Source organism: Pteropus vampyrus, unplaced genomic scaffold (assembly GCF_000151845.1).
Source record: "Pteropus vampyrus isolate Shadow unplaced genomic scaffold, Pvam_2.0 Scaffold22, whole genome shotgun sequence".
Lineage (NCBI taxonomy): Eukaryota > Metazoa > Chordata > Mammalia > Chiroptera > Pteropodidae > Pteropus > Pteropus vampyrus.
The window spans coordinates 16474775-16486989 of NW_011888803.1; positions in this window are offsets into that span (position 1 = coordinate 16474775).

Genomic DNA, 12215 nt, shown 5'->3' on the forward strand with positions numbered 1-12215 from the left:
AAATAAAGACCAATATACAATGCCATTTTACACCAATTCAACTAGTAAAAATTAAAAAGTGTGACAATACAAAATGTTAGAGACATGTACATCCATTGAAACTCTTAAACTGGCTGGTGCGAATGTAATGTTTTGTACCTACTTTGGAAAGCCCATATTTAAATACTCATACACCCTAAAAGCAATTTAAATTTAGGCTTGTATATAAAAGAACATCTTGAACATATATAGTAGAAGGTATTTATAAACATTTCATAGCAGTAATTCTCAAAATAGAAATACCAAATGTCCATCAAAAAGAATGTATATGAATCAATTAAAATATATTAAAATAATGGGGTATATACCATTCAATGACATAGATGAATTAAAGCATGCAAATATTACTTACGACAAAATAATTTCTTTATAAAGTTAAAAATAAAATTTCTATCATGACAGTATATACTTTTTAGACATGTGTAAGCAAATTATTTTTTAAAGAAAGAAGATATCCAAGGAAAGCAAGTCAAGATGAAGAAGCATACAATGGATTTATCTTCTCTCCAAAAATTATGGCAACAATAGCAATAACAAACACACATAAGACATTATAGTACTACAAGGACAACTGAAATATTGAACATCAGAAACAGAACATAAATGAGGTGAGCACTACACTTGTTCTAGAAACCCTTTAAGCTTCTAGGCTGTGGTGTAGAAAGGAAAAATTCAGACAAAGCATGGGCATTTCTGTGAGTTGAGCAGATACAGCTGAGTTTCTGACCAAGCAAAGAAGGCTTCACTTCATAGAGCAGAGCATGAAAGAGGAAAAAGGTGTCCAGAGAGAGAATTCCAGGGATTTCCTTTGAGTATTCAGTTGAGAACTGATCATAACATGTATGTGAGAAAACTACACAAGTCCTAGAAAAGAATCACCTGAAGTATTAGAAGGAAGAATGACAAGCACTGCCAGAGGGGAAAATCTTATAATTCAGGGGGTCTTGTTTAGAATATCTAGATACTTTTTGCTTCAATATTAAAGGAAAATTAACTTTAAGGAAACACAGCTCTGTAACACTTAGCAACACTTAAAAACATGACCTAAAAGGATCAAACTATTTACAAATAACTTAAACATGTCCCTGAACAAAACTCAATGTTCGTAAAAACAAATCTATATTGCACACAATAATATAAAATCCAAAATGACTGACATCCAACTAAAAATCATCAAACATAAAGATGCAGGAAATCACAACAAAAATCAATTTACTGAAACTGACCCAGAAATGACACTGATGGCAGAATTCATAGACTAGGATATCAAAGCAAATATTAGGACTGAATTCTATATGCCCAAGATGCTAAAGGAAAGAAGGAAAGAGTAAACACATTAAGAAAAATATGCAAGATATAAAAAAGGCACACATTAAAATTCAAGAGATAAAATTCCAATATTTGAGATGAAAAATTTACTGGATGAAATGAAAGCGTGCAAAAAAATATTTCAGAAGAGAACTTGCATACATAGCAAAAGAAATCTCAAGTGAAACACATAAAGACAAAAAGACTGGGAAAAGAATGATTTGTGGGAAAATTTCATGTACACAAATGTATGTGAAATAGGGGTTCCAAATGAAGAGCAGTGGTATTTGAAGAAATAATGGCCAACAATGTTCCAAATTTGATGAAAGTTATAAACTCACAGATCTAAAAAGCGCGCGCGCGCGCGCACACACACACACACACACACACACACACACACACAAACACACACCCCTATGTATAAAACCATAATGCAAATTCTTTTGAGGCTTATCATAATCAGCTTGCTTAAAAACAGAGATAAAGCAAACCTTTAAAAAACAGTGAAAAATGACACAATAAATACAGGAAAACAATCATGAGAATGACAGCAGATATATTGTGGGAAATCAAGCAAACTAAAATTCAGTAAATATAGGGGAATAGGGGGAGGGTGAAGTGGGTAAAGGATCAGATATATGGTAGCTGAAGGAAACTGGACTTTGGGTGGTAAATACACAATAGAATATACAGATGTCAAATAATGTACACCTGAAAATTATTTTGTATTAACCAATGTTACTCCAATAAATGTAATTTAAAAAAAATCAGTGAAGCAACATGTTTAAAGTACTGAAAAAAGGAAAACAATAGAAATAAAAATTTTTACCTAGCAAAATAATCTTTTAAACATGAAAATCAGGGAAGTGGGGAGGGAAAAAATAAAAAAATTTAAAAAATGAAAACCAAATAGTGTTTTAGATATACAAAAAATGAATGAATTTATCAGCTGCAGATGTGAATGGCAAGACATGTTAAGGGAAGGTCTTCAAGCAGAAAGAAAATGATTTCAGAAGGAATGGATGCACACAGAGAAGTGAGGAGCACTGGAAATAGTAGCTACATGGGTAAATGCAAAGACATAAATTTCATTAAAAAATGATTGACTGTTTAAAGAAAAATAATGGCACACATTATTGAATTTTTGACACACAGAGTGGTAAATTATGTGAAAACAAAAGCACAAAGATTAGAAAGGGAGAAATGGAAGTATATTATTGTAAGATTCTTAAAGTATACTTGAAACTGTATAATATCACTTGAAGTTAGACAATGATAGTTTACTTTAAGGAAACCTCTACAATAACGTAAGAAAGATTTTAATTAATAAGATCAAAAAGGCAATAAACTAGAACCATAAAAAGTACAAAATTAATTCAAAAAGAAGCAGATAATGGGGGGAAAGGAACAAAGGACAAATGAGATAGAAAAAAATCAAAATGGTATATTTAATCTCAACCATATGAAAAATAACCTTAAAAATAAATGGGTCTAGTAATTTTGTTTATTGAGTTTTGCTCTGATCTGTATTTTTTTTATCACTTCTGCTTAATTGCTTAATTTAGGTTCAATTTGTTCTTATTCTATTTTGCTGAAGGTGGAAACGGAAGCAATTTTTTGACACAATTTTTTCTGTTCTTTGTTCTGAAATCTACTTTGTCTGATATTAATACAGCCCTTTCAGCTTTCTTTGATTAGAGTTAGGTATATTCTGAATAGTATTTCATATTATAGTTGTACCACTGTTTAACCACTGACTCATAAAGGACATCTGGTTATGAACAAAGAGTGACTTCCCACCAGCAATGTATGATTGATCCAGTTTCTCTGCATTTTTGTTAGCAGTTGGTGTTGTCATTGTTTATTTTTTTATTTTAGCTATTTTAAAGATTTGTAGTGATATCTCACTGTGATTTTAATTTGCATTTCCTTAATGAGTAATGATGTTGAACATCTTATCGTGATTGTCCCCTTATGTCTTTATTTTTATTATTTTATTTTTTGTTTTTTTACTTTATTTTTTTAATTAATTAATTAATTATTATTATTATTATTTTTTATGGTGACCCCCAAAGACTTGTCTTTTTTTGGCGAAGTGTTGTCTGTGCAAATTTTTTCATATACTTATTTGACTCTTTTTTACCTCTTTGGTGAAATATCTGTTAATTTCTTTTGTCAGTTTTCTAACTGAATTGTTTATATTTTATAATTAAGTTTTGGGAGATATTTATATATTGTAATTGTTTCAACGTATAGTTTGAAAATATTTTTTTCTCACTCTGTACCTTCTATAAGCATACATTGTTTTATGGTGCTCTGTTTTATTGTCCTTCACAATATTTCATTTTTTTACAAAGTGAGGGTAAGATCCTCTGCCAGCAAAAAGATTAGCATTCACTTTACTGCAATACTAGCTTTATTGTGGTGGTCTGGAACCAAACCTACAATATCATTGAAGTATGTTTATATTTTTATCTTCTTCACAGTCTCTTTTGCAGAGCAACTGTTTATATATTTGATGATGTCCGATTAATCATTTTTTTCCTTTTATGGTTCATGCTTAATATGTCAAGTCTAAGAATTCCTTGCCTAATCCTAGATCCTAAAGATTATCTCCTATGTTTTCTTCTAAAGGCTTTATAGTTTTATATTTCACATTTACTTCTCTGATCCATTTTGAGTTAATTTTGTGAGGTGTTTTTTTTTTTATTATTAATGTACAACTGCTTCAGCACCATTTTTTGAAAAGACTATATATCCTCTACTGCATTGGTTGTCAAAAATTGGTTGGACATATTTGTGTGATTCTATTGGGTTCTCTATTCAGTTCCATTTATCTATGTATGTACACCTCTGGCAATACTATACCATCTTTACGAGTATATCTATGTAACAAGTTATAATATTGGGTAGAGTGAGTCCTATTTGTTTTTCTTATTTTAAAAAGGTTTTAATTATTCTAATTCTTTTGCATTCCCATACAAATTTTATAATAAAATTATCTATATGAACAAAAATTATGCTGAGATTTGATAGAGATCATCATATTTGTATAACTTGAAGAGAATTAGCATCTTTACTATGTTGAGATTTTAAATACATAAATTTAGATTATGTCTCTATTTCTATCTTTGAAATTTTTTAAAAAATTAATTAATTATTTTTTTATTGAAAATGATTTAAATTTTTTCCCCCATCTACTTCCACTCTCTCCCCTCCCCCTATCCTCTGGTAACCACTAGTCCATTGTCCACGTCCATGAGTCTCTGTTTGTTTGAAATCTTTGATCAGTGTTTATAATTTGGTATTGTGATATTGTTAGTATTATAGAAATGCAATTTTATAAAAATACTATATATGAAATATATATATAGTGCTTTCTCCCTAAAGTTTGCAACATCAATAACAAAAGTCAGAAACTAAATTTTAAAAAAAGATTAAAATTGCAACAAAAATATCAATTTACAAATACGACTGGAAACAATGTGTCAAAGATATGTACACCAAAAAAATTTAAAAAAAGATTGCTGATAAAATTAAGGAACTAAATAAATGGAGTACTGTGTTTGTGGACAGAAAAAAATCAAAATTGTTAAATTGTGCATTCTTCTGAATAGATCTTTATATATTAAGACAATCCAAACAAAAACATTGGCAAATTATTTTTGAAAACGAGAAGTTGTTTATATTTTTCATGTGGAAATTCAAAGATCTTAATAGTATCAAAATGACTTTAAAAAGAACACAGAACTGAAAGATCAACACTAATTGATTTCAAGTCTTAATATGTAATTAAAATAATTTGGTTTCTCAGAAAAGATCAATAAAATTAATACAACTCAAAACAGCTTAAAATAGAAAGGACACAATTTATTAATATCAAAAGTGAAAGAGAATGCATCACTACAGATACCATGAAAATTAAAAGGTTAATAAAGAAATACTATGAACAACTCTATGCACATAAATTTGATAACCTAGATGAAATAAACTAATTCCTTGGAAGGCACAATCTGCAAAAACTTAGACAAAATTAGATAGATAAACTGAATAAGCCTATATCTATTCAAAATTGAATCAATAATGAATAATTTTCAAAACAGAAAGCAACAGACAGATAGCTTCATGGGTGAATTCTATTGAATATTGTGGAAGAAATTATACCAGTTTTCCAAAATATCCTCAGAGGATAGAAGCAAAGAGAATACTTTCTATGAAGCCACCATTACTATAATACCAAACCAGACAATTACATTATTAGAAAACTGCAGACTAATATCTCTCTTTCGAAAATAAAAAGCAAAATCCTAAGCAAAATATTAGCAAATCAAATCCAAAAAAATATTAAAAAAATTATGTAGCATAACCAATGAGGATTTATCTCAAGTTAATTCAACATTTGAAAATCAGTCAATATAATCCAACACATTGACAGAAAAAAACTATGATAATATCTATAAATGTGAAGCATTTGAAAAAAATTCAACATCCACTCCCAATAAAAAATCTCAGTAAACTAGAAATAGAGGGAAACTTTTTCAACTTGATAAAGACTATTAATGAAAAATCTATAGTTAATATCATACTTCATAATGAGAAACTCGAAACTTTCCCACAAAGACCAGGTAGAAGGCAAAAATATTCCCTCTCACTTCTTTTCAACATTGTACTAGAAGTTCTTGCTTATGCAAAAAGGCAAGGAATGGACATTAACTAACTACAGACTGAGGAGGGAAACATAAAAACGTTGTTGCTTATATCATTATCTATGTAGAAAATCCAAAAGAATCAACAAAAACAAACAAAATTAAAAACTCCTGGAATTAATAAGCAATTAAAGCAAGGTTATATGATATAAGGTTAATATAAAAAAAATCAATTGCTTTTTTATATACTAACAATGGACATTTGGAATTTGAAATTAAAAACAATATCATTTACACTAGCACCCCCAAAAATAAAATACTTAGATATAAATCTAATAAAATATGTAAAATGTCTATATGAAGAAAACTACAAAATTCTGATGAATTAAATCAAAGAAGAACTAAATAAATGGAGAAATATCCCATGTTTATTCAAAGGAAGATTCAATATTGTCCAGATGTCAGACTTTCTCAATTTGATCTATTAATTCAATACAATCCCAATCAAAATCCCAGCAAGTGATTTTATGGTATTGACAAACTGATTCTAAAGTTTATATGGAGAAAGAAAATTCCAGAATAGCCAACATGATATTAAAAAAGAAGAACAAATTTCAAGGACTGGTACTACAAGGACTTCAAGACTCACTGTAAAGCTGCCATAACCAAGACAGTGTGGTATTGGTGAAAAAAAAGCCCCCAAAGAGACCCACATTAATATAGTCAACTGATCTTTGACAAAGTTGTAATGGTAGTACAATGAAGTAAAGATAGTCTATTCAACAAATGGTGCTTGAACAACCTGATGTCCACATATGAAAAATAAATCTAGACACACACCTTATACTCTTTATAAAAATTAACTGAAAATGGACCATGGAACTTAATGTGATGCAAAACTATAAATTTCCTAAAAGACAACATAGGAAAATACCTGGATTATCTTAGGTATGGTGATGCCTTTTTAGATACAACATCAAAGACATGATCCATGAAGGAAATAACTGGTAAGCTAGACTTAATTAAAAAAAAAAAAAAAAAAAAGTTCTGCCCCATGAAAGACAATGTCAAGAGAATAAGAAGGCAAGCCACAGAATGGGAAAAAATATTTGCAAAAGACACATCTGATACTGGACTGTTATTCAAAATATACAAGAACTCTTAAAACTCAACTTTATAAGAAAATAAAAAACCTAGTTAGAAAACATGCTAAAGATTTTAATAGAAACCTCACCAAAAAAGATATACAAATGACAAATAAGCACATGAAAAGATGCCCCGTGTAATATGTCCTTAGGAAAATTCAAATTAAAACGAGATACCACTATATATTTATTAGAATGGTCAAAATCTAGAACACTGACAATACCAAATGGTGAAGATGTGGCACAACAGGAACTCTCATAGATTGCTAGAAAGAATGCAAAATCCCAAACCACTTTGGAAGACAATTTGGCAATTTCCTACAAAACTAAATATACTCTTACCATAATATCCAGCAATTATACTTTTTTGATATTTACCCAAAGGAGTTGAAAATTTATGTCCACATGACAACCTGCATACAGATGTTTATAGCAACTTTATTCATAATTGCCAAAACTTGGAAGCAACCAAGATATCCTCCAATAGGTGAATGGATAAATAAACTGATACATCTGGATAACAAAATATTATTTAATGCTAAAAAGAAATGAGTTATGGCACCATAAAGAGACATGGAGGAATCTTAAACACATAATACTAAATGAAAGAAGCCAATTTGACAATTTTATACACTATATGATTCCAACCATCTGACATTCTGGAAAAGGCAAAAACTAGGAAGATGATAAAATGTTCAGTGATAATCAGGAGTGGGAGAAGGAGCAATGAATAATCAGAGCACTATTCTGAGTGAAAGAAGTTAGAGTGAAAAATCGTTTGTTTCCATATATATTAAACTCTAGAATATTGAAACTAATGTATAGTGACAGACAACATATCTGTGATTGCCTGAACATGTGGGGTCAGGCAGAAAGGAGAAGAAAGGAGAGATTACAAAATTATAATGGGCATAGGAAACTTTTGGATTGATGGATATATCTATTACCTTGACTTTTTGATGTTTTGTGCATATATTTATATACACATATATATTTACATATATACATACATGTCAAATCTTATCAAATTTTACACTTTAAACATGTTTGTTTGCAAAGTACATATCTGATAAGCTGTTACTATCCAGAATATGTAAGGAATCATACAACTCAATAGCAAAATACAAATAATCTGAATAAAAAATGGACAAAGGACCTAAACAGACATTTTTCCACAGAAGATATTCAAATGACCAATCAATAGATAAAAAGGTACTCAACATAATTATTCATCAGAGAAATTCAGATCAAAACCACTCTGATCTTACACCTGTTAGAATGGCTAGCATCAAAAAGACAAGAGATAACAAGTACTGGCTATATAGAAAAGAGAAATCTAAATTAGTGTAGCAACTATGGAAAACACATATACACAATAGAATATTATTTAGCCATAAAAAAGAAGGAAATCTTGTTATTTGCAATAGCTTGAATGTATCTTAAGGGCATTATACTGAGTGAAATCAGACAAATACTGTATAATCTTATTGATATGTGAAAAAAAAAAAACCCTCATATAAACAGAGAATTGATTTGCGGCTGCCAGAGATAAAAGTTGAGAGGGTGTGGTTGTGCAAAATGGGTGATGGTGGTCAAACAGGTACAAGCTTTCAGTTAGAAGATGAATAAGTCCTGGGGGGTGTAATATACAACATGGTGGCTATAGTTAACTATACTGTATCGTATATTTGAAAGTTGCTAAGAGAGTAGATCTTAAAAGTTCTCATTACAAGAAAAAGTTTGTAACTATGTGAAGTGATGGATATTAACTTAACTTATTGTGTCAATTATTTTACTATATATATATGTATGCATGTGTGTGTGTGTGTGTATTTTTATATATATAACATCATGTACTACTTAAACTTATACAGTGTTATATTCCAATGATATCTCAATACGACTGAAAAAAAAACAGGTACAATGTATTTTATGTCAATTTCAATAAAGCTGTTTAAAAAATGAAACCAAGAAAAAGATAAATATATTAGGGATGATGTTTACTCCAGTAAAATGAGAGGTAAGCATTGTGAGAATACCTTATGGTTAACTATATTTTATTGTTAAGATCTTAGCTTCTGTGTTGGTAGGTGTGTTCCTGAGTACTTCTTATGTTTTTAAAACTAAAAAATAATTTTTAGATAATATCAAGGCAGAATGATTTAATGATGAGAGCATGATTTAAAATAATGGTTGTAATGTTTAATCTGATGCTCTGTCTCTGTCTTCCAAAAATTAGTAATAATAATAATAATAATAATAATAATATTTTACCAGAGTCTATCCATATGTTGTTAAACCTTCACAGTATATTACAGCAACAAATTAAGTTCTGCATCATCTAGGAGTAGAAGACTCTATTTTGAAATTTATTACAAATTTTGATTTATAGAGAAATAATAATGCTCTCCAGTTTCTTTAATAATATGCTTTTAAGTATTTTGGCACTTATATTTCAGGATATTTTTGTGTTTAATAATAGTCAACTCTAGTACAAGGAGAATGCCATGTGAAAAATTGCTTTTCAAAATGGGTTGCAGGATGCTCTATCTCACCTATGACCTATGCCATTTCTTTGTGCATTCAGACATGAAACTTAACAATTTAGTCTGCACGCAGTAGCTGTTAATGCCCTGACTTTTGGGAAAGGTGGAAAGATGTTAGCCTCATTTGCCTTATTTTTTTCTTGTGATAAAGAGTGGAATGATGTGCAGAGATATGATTTTTTACCCAAGGTTTCTGGCAAGTATCAGAGTTCTAACCATGATCTCAACTGGGAGAACTTGAGCCAATTATTTCCCCATTGTTTTCTCCTCTAACATATAGGCTTATAGCAGACCTTAGGTCATGGTTTGGTAATGCATTTAATGCAGTGACTTTAATAGTCCGGAAATACTCAGGTTTTGCTAGAAAGATAATGAAATAAACTAACAGCTAAAAATTCTTCAAAACAGATGTTAGACGGCTTATCTCACTGCACAATTCTAAGCAGAGAATTTACATAGAATACGATCTGAAAGATGACCCTGAAGTTGTAAAACCATTCAGCTCAGCAGAGCTAAAGGAAAGCATAAGCTATATCAGAAGTTAGTATGTAATCTTTGATACTCGCTTTTCAATTTTATTCTCCAGGAGTAAAATTGTTAGTTATTCAATAGATCATTATGTAAGTTTTCTGATTTTATGAATCGTTGTATTTGACATTTTTAGTGAAATAATTTGCTAAAATGATTTCCTAACAAGTTTGAACACATACAAATAATATACTGCTCATAACCTTGAAAACACTCAAAATCTTGCACAAGAAATTATGGAAATAATTTCCATTTTGTACCCAGTAGTGTTGACATTTTTTCCCATCATTTTTTAGATAACAACTGACTAAACCTATGTTTTTCAAAACAAAAACAAAAACAAAAAATACCCCGTAGCTGAGAACGGAGCTACGAGATGGGGCACGGAGGTTTTTAATACATTCCAACCCTGCCTGCTTCCTCATACCATGTATATCTGGTCTATCAAATGATCTTCTTGATTTCTACAAAAGTCATAGTAGAGGAATGTTAGTGGAGCAGATATAGTCTCCTCTGCTACAACTGGCCCTGTACCCTAATTGACATTCATTTATGTATCTAATACCTCATCATATTTTTAATTATTTCCCTGGGTTAAGCAAGAAAATGCTTGTTTGTAGAGGCAGAATTACTATATCTAATGGAATTGATAGTTTTTATGACATTAGCTTTGTAATGCCTAATTTCCCACCACAAAAGTTATACCAATTTATACTTTCCTTGATGGTAAATGAAAATCGGTTGTCTTCAACTCTAACCAACACTGAGCTTTGTCATTTTCCTAGTAACTCGATTTATGTAAAATAAAACCCAGAGAATTAAGTCATTAGGTAGCTTGGCTATGTGTCTTCCTACTAAAGCTTCCATTAAAACCTCTCCAATTGATCAGTTTTGAATATGAAGTTCAGTGTTTATATATCAAAGTGTAATAGAAATACATACCCAGAGTGTTTTAACATTTAGCAGACATTCGTAGTCCAGGAAATCAAAAATTCAGCACCCTTCTCTATTGTCAATTGATTTATCTTATTCTTGAACTTTATAACTTCTACTTTTAAGAAATGAATTTCAGTATAAACTGATAAAAACTTTATGCAGCTAAAATTTTAATAAAAACCCTAAGATATCTGTGCCTCAAACAACCAGATAACAGAATCTGAGGCAACTAATAGCTGCTTAAAAGTGAGAAGGGTCTAATAAAGGTGAGAACTAGAGGAAGAAAATCCAAAATTTTGTTTATCAACTCTGCCCGATTCAGTTTTACTCTTGAAACACACATACTTCTGAAAAGGATAAACAGGCTAACCTAAACTGAAATTTGAAATGTAAAATTTGGAATTTAATTCCAACAAGTTAGGTGCCTCTTAAAACAACCAAAACAACAAAATTTAAAATGTTTTTGAATGAGTAAAACAGAGTCCTCATCCTCCACAGTATAATAATGCTCAAAACACAATCTAAAATTATTCTGCATATGGAGAACCAATAATATTTGACTCATTTTGAATAGAAAGACACTTATGAGAGAAATCATATGTTATAATCAGTAAACATAGTAAACAAGTATTTTTAATAGCAATTATAACACTATTCAAGTATGTAAGAAAAAGTATACTCACAATTAATAGATATAAAATAGAAATTATGGCAAGAAACGAATAGGCATTATATAGATTAAAAATACAATTTTTGAAATTAAAAAAAGCTCTTAAACAATACGGATGAGAGAAAGTCTGGGAACATGAAAGAAAAATTAAAAAACAAAAACATAGACCTCAAGAATATGTGGAACTATATCAAAAGTTCTAACATACACGTAATTAGAGCCCCAAGAGAAGATGAGAGAGAGAATCAGACAAACAGTATATTTGAAAAAATAATTTTCAACGTTTTTACAATTTGATGAAATATACAAATTTAAAGATTCTTGAAGTTTTGCAAACATCAAGCAGGATAAATATGAAGAAAATCATGCCTAAGAACATTATAGACAAAACAACTGC